The sequence below is a fragment of the Choloepus didactylus genome, chromosome 9, assembly GCF_015220235.1.
Source record: "Choloepus didactylus isolate mChoDid1 chromosome 9, mChoDid1.pri, whole genome shotgun sequence".
Classification (NCBI taxonomy): domain Eukaryota; kingdom Metazoa; phylum Chordata; class Mammalia; order Pilosa; family Megalonychidae; genus Choloepus; species Choloepus didactylus.
Window position 1 is genome coordinate 73,201,654 of NC_051315.1, and position 14,253 is coordinate 73,215,906.

At 36.5% G+C, this 14,253-nt stretch overlaps 1 long non-coding RNA gene across 2 annotated transcripts in view; it reads right to left on the reverse strand.

Annotated features, from left to right (window-relative positions):
* Window positions 1-849: 849 nt before the first annotated feature.
* LOC119544146 overlaps window positions 850-14,253 on the reverse strand; it is a 53,731-nt gene continuing 40,327 nt past the window's right edge. Inside the window, exons 3-5 of one of the 2 annotated variants that reach the window (XR_005218775.1) lie at window positions 4,108-4,255; window positions 3,076-3,224; window positions 850-1,319 (exon numbers count right to left, since the gene is read on the reverse strand). This is a non-coding gene — a long non-coding RNA (uncharacterized LOC119544146). Of the gene's footprint in view, window positions 1,320-3,075; window positions 3,225-4,107; window positions 4,286-14,253 lie in introns of those variants that run through there. The other variant, XR_005218774.1, reaches the window with a different exon arrangement.

Below are 14,253 nucleotides of genomic sequence, written 5' to 3' on the forward strand. Positions count from 1 at the left end.
TTTTCACAAAAAAACTTTAGAATCTGAATTTATTCAACTTTCCAATTACTTTTTGTAATTTCTCCCATTCCCAATGGACTTTGTGCCATATTTGAAACAATAGACTGAGTGATTTACTTTTAGTTTGTGAAGAGAGGAAAGCCGTATTTTCTTACTAGAGTCCAATTTATTTACTTATTTCATATAATGAATTATAAAATTAACATATTAGGAGTATATTAAAGCAACTCTGGTATACTGAATCAAGTCCTCCAACAAAAGACAGGTCCTTAAAATTAATCTGCATTCCTGTACGTATGAACCCATTTATGAATCGAATCCTTTGAAGATGTATTCAGTTAATGGATGGACTGATTTTGAATAGGATCTTCTAAAATCCTATATAGGTATGGCCCAACTGAATCAGGGTAGGTCTTAAGCCATATTACTAGAGGCCTTAGAGAGAGAAACGAAAAGTCAGAGAAAGCTGTAAGAGGAGACCAAAGACAAACCTCAGTGACAGAGGACTGCTGTCACCAGAAGGCTACCAACTCTTGAAGAAAGTATGGCCTTGCTCCCACCTTGATGTTGGAGTTCTAGCCTTAAAAACCATGAGTCAATGAAGACTTCTTGTTTAAGCTAACCCATTGTGTGATATTTGTCATAGCAGCTCTGGCAAACTAAAAGACAGCAATTTTTAGCATATATGCATATGTATAAACACTTTCTGTTGTCATATTTTAATTACAGAATTGTTTGACTTAAGCAATGAACATTTCTAAGTCCATTTAAATCTAAATAGAAAATAGTTATTGTGGGTTACTGACCAACAGCAACCACAGTGATGCAAAGAATTACTCGAGACAAGAGTCAGGAGAAACGAGAGTGAGAACAACTCAAGAGGGAATGTCCTCTCGAGCAATTCCCATCCTAGCTTTTATTAAGCAGGCAGGGGCAAGGAGACGTGTGAAAATATGTGATTTGAAACAGAGGCAAGATGTACTGTATAATATGCAACAAACGCCAGCAGGCATGTTGATAACGGATAAGCTTGGTATGCGAGCATAAAGTTCCAAGGCCAAGGACATAGCATAGCAAAGCGAGACGTTCCCATCGTTTTTGATAGGAATCAGTCACAGGCAGTCTTCCATCTACATGCTTGCTGGAGCAGAAGCAGGATTACAAGTTTTTTATCCAAAGGATTCCCACATCTCCCCCTTCTTTATTAAAAGACTTTGACTCAGATTTGGGGGGCTGTGCTGGAAGTGATGCCGCAGCGATGAAGGTGACAAGTTTTTTTTTCGGTTCTTCGTACTTGTGAAAAGATATTAATTATTGACCTGCAGAGAAATAGCAGAAAGAAGAGCATAATTAAGCCTACACCAGTTAACAGCCAAATACATGGATTTAATCCCTGAAACCAGTTAGAAGGATTCAACCAACATAGGTTGTCATTAGGAGTGTCATATTTTTTGTTGGGTAAGAAGTTGAATTTGCATTAGTTGTTTTTAGATTTTTTTGTAGGTCAGAAATTTCTGACTTTATGTCAGGAGAAAAGGCACCCAATAAATGTGCCTTGATTTGGTCCCAGCTAGTAATTGTTTGATTCCATGCTAAGGGGGTGACACAAATTTTAGTATAATTCCAGTCACATTGCAAGCTTAATCTCATAGAGATAGCCTGTTGCCATTTGCCAATCCGTAATATGGAAGTTTCTAAAGCATCAAGACGTGCAAGAATTTCGTTATCAATATTTGTTTGAGTAAGCATGTCTTCGGTAAAATTGGTCATTGACTGACTGAAAGAGCAGTTTGTACAGATTCAGCTAACGCTGCAACGGCAGTGGCAGCGGTAGCAGCAATGATAACAGCTGAAATAATAAAGGCAATTAGCATACCAAGAAATCTTTTAACCCAGATATGCGTGAATGCATAATTAAGCTATGCTAAACCAGAGGGGCTTTCCCAGGGTCGTGTGAGATTTACCGGTAGCCAAATTTGGGCTTGTCTTTTTAAAATAAATATAGACGTTAAGTTGAGCTCGGTAACATTGGGATGGGACACACAAGAAGAAAAATAAGCTCCTTGATTTACTGTTAAGTTGAAGGTACTATTATTACATGTAAAGTTGTTGTTAGGAATAATTAGGAACATGAAAGGATGAGTGGTACATAACATAACAGAGTTGGTATGATTGCTAGAGAGGGACATAGAGAACCTCTTATTCACTCGAGTGTAATTACCATGGGATACGTTAGGTGGGAAGAAGGGCAGCCCAAGTTTCCAGATATGGTAGTGTCAAGGACTAAAGAGGTTAGAGGTGTTCTTATGAAGAAGGTGCATTTGAAGCACAGGACCAGAGAGTCCTCCATTGCTCCACATAATACTGCTATTAGTAGGTTGTGAAAAATTAATGTAACGACCTTGGCTTGCTAGATGTCCTTGAGGACCCCAATCAAGGACGGTACAATTATGGGAAAGTGAGACTTCCTGTGGAATAGAATCACAGCAAGGCTGCAGATGATGTTACCAAAACTGGGAGACCATGCCTTATTTAAGTGGCACTGTTCTAGTGTGGGGGAGGGGTTGGGTTGTCCAATTAAAGGATGTTTCTGAGGAATTAAGGGAGATTGCTAAGATAAAGGTAAAGTTGGCTGTTTTATTCTCCCGGCAGGGATAACAGTACAGATATTCCTGAGGAATAATTTGAAGGCAAATGTGGGACGGTTCCGTAGAGAAACACAGAGGTGGCAGCTGGGACAGAAATGTAGTAGAACGGTTTATGCGTAACCAACCAATGTTTTCTAAGAGAGGGCCTTCTGGTGCAACCCATAATCCTCCAGCCCAGCTCGTATCATTGGAGGACAATGGGAGGTCAGGAATATGAGCCCAATAAATGTGGTTATTAGCAGATCCTAAAGGCAAAAGGAGGCTAGAAAAGATAATAAACAATATGCTAAGTACCTGAGAGAAGTTATTGGCTACAACTGCAAGGTAAGCTAAAAACCTATTTTCCGGGGAAGGTGGGGCTCCCGTACGATTAAGGATCTCGGTAGCCTTTTGATCTAATTGCTTTAAACTTTCCCAAGTTACTTACTGTGCATGAATGGTGTTATGGCAGAGACGAGCTCGCGAGTTCTTCTGGTTTTCCAGTGTCATTTTTTCCATCTGTGGGACTGGGTTGAACGGTTGATCCTTTCAGCTTATGATAAGGTTTAATGTTTTTTGCCGGCAACCACCGAGGACCTGTGGGAGTAAGCACACATGCATATCCCTTTCCCCATGTTAAAAGCTCCTGAGGTCCCAACCAGGATCCATCGCCTAGAGGGTCTGTTGGATACAGCTTTTTCTGAAATTCCAGTTGCCATACGCTATATTGTGCAGGAGACACAATAGTGCGAATGACAGTTTTCCAACCCCATGGGCTCATCTGATAACTCTTTGCAATGGCATCCAAGATGCCTTTGGTGAAGGAACTTTGGAGACCATTGTCAGTGACACTTTTTCTTAGTTCCTTAAAAACTGTATACAGGAGGGCATCATGTCAAGGCTGTCCTTGCTGAATGATGACTGGGAAAGCATTATATTTCCCTTTTAGAACAGCCTCTTTAAGACATTGTTCCATTATAGGACGTGGAAAATTGTCAGGAATGAGAATTTGTTTTTTGTGTTGCCCGTTCTGCAAGGGTGGAGGAGGCGGACGCGGCCAATCTTCCTCCTCCCTAAATAAATCCTTTTTTTTTTTCAGACTCCTCAGAGGGAGTTTTGGGCTGAACGGACGATTGAAGGGGACAGAGAGCAGTACTCACTAATCCTCAAGTCATCAGGGTAGTGACTGAGATTCGGCTGCCTAGCTAATACTTCTTTCTGAGAACATAGACAACCTGCTCCCATAATTCTAAATCTAAAGTGCCTCGGTCAGGGAACCATGGACAATATGCCTGAATAGTTTGTAACAGACTAAGTAACTGATTTTCTTCGAGCAGTCAGCAGCTTTTAGAAGCTGTTGTAAAGTTTTGACATATAATGATTGGTTTTTAGTAAGTCCAGAGCCCATGATAAAAGGAAAAACTCTCGCTGAAGCTAAGCACGTCGGCAGCTATCCTAAGCGGGCACCGCTGACCCTTACCTTGGGGGTGGAAAATGTGGTCTGGACGAATGTCGCTCCTCCTGGAAGGGCTGATTGCTTCACGTGAAGAATTTGAGCACCGTAGTTTCCTCACACGGGGCACCAGTTGTGGGTAATTGACCATCATGACGCAAAGAATTACTCGAGACTAGAGTCAGGAGAAACGAGAGTGAGAACAACTCAAGAGGGAGTGTCCTCTCCAGCAATTCCCATCTGAGCTTTTATTAAGCAGGCAGGGGCAAGGAGACATGCAAAAATTTGTGATTTGAAACAGAGGCAGGATGTACCTCACAATATGCAACAAAGGCCGGCAGGCAAGTTGGTAACGGATAAGCTTGGTATGCGAGCATAATGTTCCAAGGCCAAGGACGTAGCATAGCAAAGCGAGTTTTCTGCCTACGTGCTTGCTGGAGCAGAAGCAGGATTACACGTTTTTTATCCAAGGATCCCCACAAGTTAAATCTAATAGGTTAGCTAAAAAATGCCAGTAGTTTTGTTATCTAATATATTGACTAAAAATACAACTGCTAGATTACCAGCTATAGACCTTGCAAACATTGGTAGAAAGCTGGGTTGTGCAATCGATTCTGGCAATAACAGTTAGTCTAATTCACCCTCTTGTTTTAAGAGAGGGTGAAACAGACTTACAACCCATAAATTGAATCAGAAGAAAGGAATGAATCTTTCCTCATTTCCCCTCAAGGAGTCAAAGCAGAAATAAAAACAAAGCTACAATCATTTTTTCTTTACAGGTCAAATTACTTCCTGGTTCTAAGGTTCCTAATTAGCTTTGGGTCATACAGCCTTATATAAACATAAGGAAGCTATGCATCCTATCCATAAATTCATACAAAATTTAGTACAGTTTTAGAGATCATGGTCTCACTAAAGTCTATAAAAAGCTCCATAGACCCTAAAATCAAAACCGTACTGGATTGTAAGGAGTCCCTTAAAAAGGCACAATAGGAACAATTGTATACCCAAGAAATCATGTGCTAATTGTTTTCCTTTAATCTGACACAAAGATTAAAAAACAAACTTTTTAGAACATCATCAAAAGTTGCAAAAAGTGTCTCATCAGTTTGATGCATTACAACAGACTGCATGGTGACCTTTTCACTGAAGTGCTATAGTGTATCCTCTATAATCAACCTTTTATCAATACTAACAATCCCACCTGGATCAATGACTCAAGTTCTCTCTTTATCTGCCTCTCCCTGGCTTCCAGACGGTTGGCACCTCTAACATAAGGTGGGAAGGAGAACTCAAAGCATGAAATCCAAGTCGTTTTGGTTTGCTTTCAGTTTAACACCTTGACTAAACAGTTTAGTGGAAAGGAAGAAATGCAAACTGCTGTTAAGCTCTAAGTCTTTGAATTGTCTGCAAGTTATTATTTGTTCACATATTCCTTTCTCTTATTGCTATAGGCAATAAAGGGTTGGCTGCCTCCTTAATGCAACATGCAGTGTTTTGAAGAGATTTTTGTAGCTTCTGTACATTATACAAGCCATGGTTATTCTGCCACAGACTGATTGCAGAAAAAAATTGTAAATTTTCTCTCAGAAACCTGCTGCTAAAGTAGATCCAGCCAGCATTTTCAGCTTTCAAAGCTGCTCCGGATAAAGCAGCACATTAGGAAATCTGTTGCTGGTACACCATATTCATACCCTATTTATAAGAAGTAAAACTTAACATGAGGAAGAAAAGGAACTAGGATATGTGAAAGAAACACAAAAATGGAAGAAGCAGTGGGTTCTCAGAAAATCCAGTATTGGTTACATTTTCAAATACCTAGGCATTCATATGTCTTCAAGTGTTGACGATAGACTCTTGTTAGTGAAATAACCCTCTCTTGATTTCTATGCCAGGTGGCAAATTTCCACTCTGCTAACATACAATTGGTCCTATATTTCATACTGCTGTTGCTTTTTTTTTAGGTATGCAAAAAGGAAATATTAAATAAATATCACCACTATCACTGCCATCATCATTTAATATTTTGACACAGAGCATGGGCTTAACTCCAATTACTAGCCTCAAATCCTCTATGGAACAAGGTCATGCAAAAATACTATCAAATACTGAGATTAAGGGATTTTTATTCCCTCCTGGGGGACAGATTAGTTTATTTTATGTGAAGGATTTTTTTTTTTTTCCTTTTAGTCCCTTTTATGTGAAGAGACATTTCCACCTTTAGAGGGAGGTGTTTTCTTAACTTTTTAACATTTTATTAGCCATCATCCAGCTTTGACACGTAACATTTTCCAAACTTCAATGTAAAGGATTTTAAGTTGTCAGTAATCTAAACTAGAACTCTTTCATTTGAGCTATAAATAATAAATAATTGGAAAATAAATAATAAATAATTTGACACTCTTGACCGAGTTCATGTTGAATTATTTTTTGGAATACAACTATTTATTGTCCCCTCGAAAAGAATCTGGATTATTAACAGTATTCTTAACATGGGGTTAATTTTATTTTCACATTTTTAATGGTAATTTTTAGCAACATTTTTAAAAGAGGAAACTGTAAGAATAAATATCAAAGTAGTATTAAATATTTTAATTGTTACTATAAAAAAAATATATATCAAAGTGATGTACCTAGAAATCACCAAAGGGGTAAACCTTCTTAAGATGAGTTAAATGCTTATATATCCCTATCAAATTGAACCTAACAAACAGCATGTGATATCATGACTGTTTGAAAGTAGTGCTTCCTAAATCTTGGTTTCTCCAAGAAACAAATGAAGAATTTCCTGGTGCTTTCATTGTGCTGAGTCACCAGGTTGAAAGAGAGAAAGATAAATCACCTACTCAATAATCCCAATTTTTCTTCTAGGTAATTCACTGTTCTTAAAAAGCTGGCAGGCATGAAGCCACCAGGCCTTGTGCTCCATATCTTGTCTAAGATAATATTCACCCAGGGCTTGTTCAGTATATTTTGATCTCAGGCAACTACATGGTAAACTGGGAATTTGATTATGTAAAAAGCTCTCTGGCTGCTATGTAGGTGTAAGAAAAAACAATTTTAGAAAATCAGATAATATCCAGAATCACAGTGAAGTAGTTTATTGACTAAAACACTTTAGTCTAAACATTTGCTAGATATTTACACTAATTGATAAGAAAAATTGCAAAGTCATTTTCATTGACTTGGTCTAGAATAGTTTTACCTCTTCTTGTTTCCAAAGAATCATAGAAGAGCATTTTTGCTGGCAATTTTGACTACAGCTTTGGGAAATTTAACTAATTTATTGACAAGCTTGATTTTAATGTCCTCTTCATTTACTGTCTGTTTAGTAAATATTAAGTTAAGCTTAAATTCATTGTGAGAAAATGAGCTGTAATAAAACAGATAAATATTAAGCTTTGAATTTTGCATTGTTCATGATATCAAATGCCTTTTCTTCTCTTTAACACACAAAGAATCCAAACTCTATTTTCTTCATTAGTTTACAACCCTGGAAGAAAAAGAAGTCTCCAAACTTCAGAGCAGCAAGACCCTGGACTTTGGAAAACAAGAAAAATTAAGTTTAAAAACAAACTGCTGGGGGTGGGATGGGGGGATGATTTGGGTGTTCTTTTTTCACTTTTATTTTTTATTCTTGTTCTGGTTCTTTCTGATGTAAGGAAAATGTTCAGAGATAGATTGTGGTGATGAATGCATAACTATGTTACCATACTGTGGACAGTGGGTTGTATATCATGGATGATTGCATGGTGTGTGAATGTATTTCAATAAAACTGAATTTAATAAAAAAAAAAATGCAAGAAAAAAACAAACAAACAAACTGCTTTTTCAGTAAAAAGGGCACTTTAATATAGTACCATTAGGAGTGGAAATTGAGTCAGCCCTTTCGGAGATCAATTTTTACTTGGGTATCAAGAACATTCAAAATGTTCATGCCTTCTAAATATGAATAGTCACTCACCGATCTGAGTAATTCCACTCCTGGAAATATTCCCTAAAAAAAAAATCCTGAATATTTTGCACAATGATACTATTTATAATAACATAGATTAGACACAACCTAAATTCTAACTACTCCCACATCAAGAAATTTCTAAACAGTTGCATGTCAATGAAAGAAAACATGGATACCCAGTTCATACTAAAAACTGACAGATATCTGCTGCAGTTTTGGTAGAAGTTCTTGGTCCTTTATTAGTTCTGGAGAGCTAAAAGGTACGTCTGTGTTGGTAGAGTATGCTCTAAAAGGAAACCAAGTAGACAACCAACATGATGTGATATGAGGAGCACTATAAGCTCTCGCTACTCAGTGTATTATAGTCTTACTTATCTTCAGCTCAGATTCTATGGTAAAAGGGAGAAAATGGGAGAAATAATCAACTGTCTAACACCCCTTTAAAGGCATTAGGGTCGTAATCCCAAGCTAAGTAATCCCGACAACAGGGCCTTTAGAGAGGTCCCGGAAGCCTTTGGGTCTGACAAGGGGTCAGGACAAGGCAGGCACAGCAGTCTCAGGCCTCACTTTGCCTAAGGACAATGACTGATAGGGTGGACTTTTGAGGTACAAAATCCAGACTAATCTGTGGGAACCCATATGAAGTTTTGCACTGAGGTGTTCTGTATCCTCTGTGGTATCTTAACAGAAACCATGGACTGAAGAGCCCATTTGTCAAAAACATTCCTTACATAGGTATTCCAAAGTGCTGTTCTACCCTTTTAAAGACCCCCAGCATTCTTTATTTTAACCAAAAAATTTAGTGGCACTGACTGCAAAGTGCTGTTTTTAAAATGTAACTATATCCAAAAGGAAGAGAGAAAGTCTCCAGTTGCTCCTTTTCTTGTGTTAGCACAGATTAGATCAGTAGGTAGCCTTAGTGTAAGGGGGAAGACATAAGAGGAGATAATATATTTGGGAGTGGGTCTAGGGTTAGAAAAAGAATGACAGCGACAGGCTTAGTGGTCTGACCAGGATGTGCTCTAAGGGAACTCTATGCCCTGATAAACAGAGGATATTCCTCTTCTCTGGGAGATAGGAGGAAGGGAAGATTTAGCATTTAGGAATGCTGCCAGGAAAGATACTGCATTTTGAAGGCAGGAACTACTAAAACCCAAGGAATCAGCTGGTGTGGTGGTTTGGAGCTTTTATGCACCCAAGAAAAACATGTTCTTAAACTTATTCTTTTCCTGTGGGTGTGAGCCCAATGTAAGTATGATATTTTGATGAAGTTACTTCAGTTCAGGTGTGGCCCAACTTAAACAAAATGGGTCTTAATCCTATTACTGGAGTCCTTTATAAGCAGAATGAAATCAAAACAGATAGAAAGCCACTGGAAACAAGAGGCTGAAATTTGACAGAACCTGGAAGAGTACTGAGAGGCCAGGAGAGGCCTCTATGTACATTGTCATGTGACAGAGGAGCCAAGGACCAAGGATGTCTGCCAGCCAGCCCCAGGACACAACAGTCTTAGGGGAGAAAGCATTGCCTTGATGATGCCTTGATGTGGACTTTTTTCCTGACCTTAAAACCTTGAGCCATTAAATTCCCATTGGTTAAGCCGTCTTTATGGATGGTATTTGTTTGAGCAGCCTAGGAAACTAAAACAGCAAGAGTCAGCTTTGCCTTTACCATTCTTTCCAGTAACAGATGTCCTGGCCCTGCCTAGCTGAGGGTCACAATGACTTTCCCAGTTCCCTTGGAAGAAACTGACATTCAAAGCCCAGCAGAGGAGATGTGGAGGAGTATGTGTAGAATGAACGTCTTTAAAACTAGAGAAAGGGGTATTCCTTGTTTTGGAAAACTAAGGTATTATAAACTTTAGGAAAATGTCACCAACTTTTATAGGAAATAAAAGAGTAAAATATTTGGAATTTATAGAAAGAGCAATCCAGTCACTATGGTAAGTAGTTTTAAAACTCTTCTTTATCCAACTTGAGGGGGAAAAAAATGCTTGACTTAAATTTTAATGGCTTTTATTCCCCTGTTCACCTTCCATAATGGTTCCAGTAAGTAGAGAAGTCATAAAATTTTAGGGCTAAAAAATGACCAGAGAGATTATTTTTTTTCCCCTTTATTTTACAGGTGAGAAATCTCAGAAGGGATAAATGGCTAAAACGTAGGAAGCCGAAACATTGCAGAAGCAGTAAGTATAGATCAGCCATAAAATGAAAATCAGCCCCTATGAAATCTTGAGTTTATTATAGAATTTGTCATTACCTTTAACCATATTCTCTTTACAGGTTTGGATATGTTTGTTGTCTCTCTTTTTGTCAGTTAAGGAGTGGATCAAGGTTTTTCAAAATTGTCCTTTGCTGCTACAATGGAAATCTACAAAAATGGGTAATAGACTATTTTGGGACCATTGTTTGGAAGTGCATTTATCTTAGAAATGGTTACCATGGAGATGAGCACACATTGTGTGACTCTACAGCTTGCAAGTTAAAGTCATCATGCTACTAAGACATAAATAGCCATATACACGCACAGATGCACACAAGCCCCTGCACACATGCCCACTGAAGTTATGTTATTCCTCTCTTTTTGTAAAATAGTAATATTAATAAAATTCCATGCAGTGCTGGCCTCTGGTGGTGCAAGGATCTGCAAACTCTAGACATTTAAAATTTTAATATTATACAATAATACAAAGAACACTTTCTTTATATAGGAAAATTTTTATTTGATAAATTTTAAAAATAAAACTTAAAGAAAATTATGAGCTGTAAAATAAGTATACTACAATTTACTGACAATGCAGAGAATTTTAAGGATTATATTAGATAGCCAGTGTCTGAGGTCCAAAATATTTAAGTATTGCTGCAATATTCCCAACTACCAATTCCTAATAAAATCTAGCAATCACCATTGTTACAAACACATCATTAGGTATGATTTATTTTTGTAGGAATATCATTCCAGTTATCTCACATAAAACATCACTTTAATGTATTTTTATGAAAATAGAAGATTCATTTCAAGACAGAAATAAAAGTGTCTGTAAAGAGGGACCCAAATTAATGAAACATGCTTACATAACTCTTTGGTATGTTAGGTTTATTAATACCGCTTATACCCCAAATTGATCTTTACAGGAAAAACACAAACTTGGAAAAATATCCCCCTTTCCCCAAGGCCCCTATAGCTTTTCAGAGTAGCATAGTTAAAAAAAACTTTTGACTATTAACTGTAAATTTTTTAGTGGCCTTGACTTCTGCCTATCAGGTAAGAGCCTCAAGATTATGAGACAAGCCCATTTTTCACAATCTTACCCAGTAGAAATGACCCTAGCCCTAGGTAATAGGGCTGAGTTCAGGTATTTTCTAACAGCGTGATTTGTTCTCTGTCTATGGCTCCTCAGGATAGTGCTAGGATTTGGATTAGGTCTGGGGAGTCTTTCGACATCATGGAGATTCAGACTCAAGGAGGAGGGCAGTTAGAGAAATTCAGAATGTACATTCCCACCTTTTTGACTCTCAACTCCAAGCAAACTTTGGTAGCTCTAGTTCTCTTTGGGCTACATGCAATCTCCTCTGAGTGAACCTGTGCTTGAAGAACACTTTTTATAACATTGTAAAATAGTCTGAATCAAGCATAAAGACTAATAATACACTTAACAGTACAATAAATAATGAAAGCATTTTGTAAGACCATATTTCTTAGATGTCACTGCTTTTTAAAGTAGCAATATAAAAATTAGATGAAAAACAAACCCAGAATATAGTAAAAAAGTTCTTGAGTTATTTTTCCCAAAGCATTCAATAATAATGGGCATAGTTATTTGCCTAGTCTTTTTCTCTCCTTCTCCCTCCCTCATTCGATCTAGCTACTTAGCTAGCTAATTTTTTTTCTTTTCTTTATTTTCTGTTTCTTCAGGAAATACATTTTTTATGATGCTTAAATTCCCAAGAAACAAGCCACTTTCTGGAGTTCTTGATGATAATATATTCTAATGAAAGCTAATTTATTTTTATTTATTTTTTTACGTTATTGTTTACTTTTTATAAATAAAGCGTTCAAATTTCCAAACAAAAAATAAGATAGTAAAATTAACCCCCTTCCATGTACCCATCACCCAGCTTCAATACTTATCAATATGTGGCTGATTCTGTTTCATTTATAATCCTCCAGCCCCTCCTCCACATTTTAAATCAAATCTCAAACATCGTGATAAAAATTCCTTTAAATTACACTAGCCAATAAGAAATCTTTTTACCGCCATAATTTGAATATTTTTCTATTTTTCTTGGAAACATCAAAGGTTTGATTGTGCATAGGTGCAATATGAGGTACTAAATCCAGTAGTTGATGGATGATGACTAGAATGATTACCTCAAACATGCAAGTAATTTAAATAGACCAGTGATTTAGCCACATTTGGCTTAGAAGCTTCGTATCTGTTTCTTTTCTTTAGTGAACATCCATCAAGGTTAAACACTAATTAGTGCATATGTATTTAAGGAAATATTTAAAGGAAGCTATGCACCTTGATTTGTTTTACAGAAATGTAAGAAATGTACACCAAATCAATAAAACAAATATTTGTTTTTGCTTTTTCCCCCAGAGTTATTTTTAGCATATTTTATTGGTAAACAGACACCCTATAATTGCTAAAGTGTATACAAAAAAAATGCAGCTATAAAACAGCACATCTTTCACAGTCTTCCTTTTCCTAAACAATAGTCAAGAAAGGTTTCTCAATATTTGCTGTCATTTTCAAACGGAAGCATCTTCTAGTTTTAGAACTGGGATAAATTTTTCAGTTGAAAAATCCACAAAATACAAAACTAAGGTTAGCAAGAAAGCTAGTACTATAACATTTATCTTCTGACTTTTCTTTCAATACTCTTTGCAAACTGTCTTCTATAAGTTTAACAATGAAAGATAGTTTAAATTTGCATTTTTTCTATATTCATCAATCTAATATGCTTGCCTCTCTTCATATTAAATACTTCTCAATGCGTTATAATTCAAGTATTTAAAATGCTAAAATTTTTCCATCTTAATCTTTCAAATGTAAGCTTCAGAAAGTGAGAGATCTTATGGATCAGAAAAAAATCATTTTGCTCTTTATTCTTTTCCCAAATTAATTTATATGCTTTAAATAGCCACTGTTTGAAAAGAAAGAGTACTTTCTTCTCTATACTTAGCTCTAGTAATTCTAATCTCTGCTTCATTATCTATCTGTAGAGTATCCACAGGGGTATTGTCAGAAGTATTTTCAGAAAAAAAAATAAAGTTATTAGGAACTTCTGACTCAATCAAGAAGGAGTATTGAAGATAAAAATAGAAGACCTGTCACACAGCATTTGACCAATTGGTCAACCAACTGAATATTGACACACCAAGACACATTTTGAGAAGCAGCACTATGGCTTTCTAATTCATAAATCTGAAATTTGAGTGAACCAGAAATATATATGGTTTCCTTAAGGAACTGTATCAGTTGATGCATGTTCCAAACATTTTCTAACTTTTGTTGACCATTATTCTATTTGCCTATAGCAGTGCTTGAGACAACAGATTGTTAACTTTACTATCTACTATGTCCTTTTGTTGACATAAAATTACTTATTTTAAATTTTGTTGACATAAAATTACTTATTTTAAATATATTTAATATATTATTAAATAATATTCAAAACGTTTACTATTCTAGGGATTTATTAACTGAGTTCACCTTATCCACCTTATTCCTGATTCTCTTAAAGAATTTGATCATATTTCTTCTCTGCTTTTAAATTTAAAAAGTCATATGTGATATTCTTTATGTATTGTATAATTAATATTATTTTTAAAGTTTAGAGGAGGATAAATTCCTGGAGGAACACGGATTGACATTCCTTGAGGATGACACTATGGAAGTGAATTTGCTGTCATTGACAGTTTAGTGCTTTTTGAACATGACCTACATTGCCTCCATAATCTACCAAATCCCTTCAACACCTCTAATTCTATAGCTGTTTCTGCCACTCTATTGAAGCTGTTCTATGGAAAATCACCAACTGATCTCTTTTCATCATGTCAACTTACCTTTTCTTGGTTTTCCACATCCGGCCTCTCTGTCACTTTTTCTAGTATTAGACAATTTTATTTTGCTGTTTTAAAACTTTATTTTACCTTTGATTACATATCCCAGCTTTTCTACTCTCTTGTATAATTTCTCCTTACAAGGT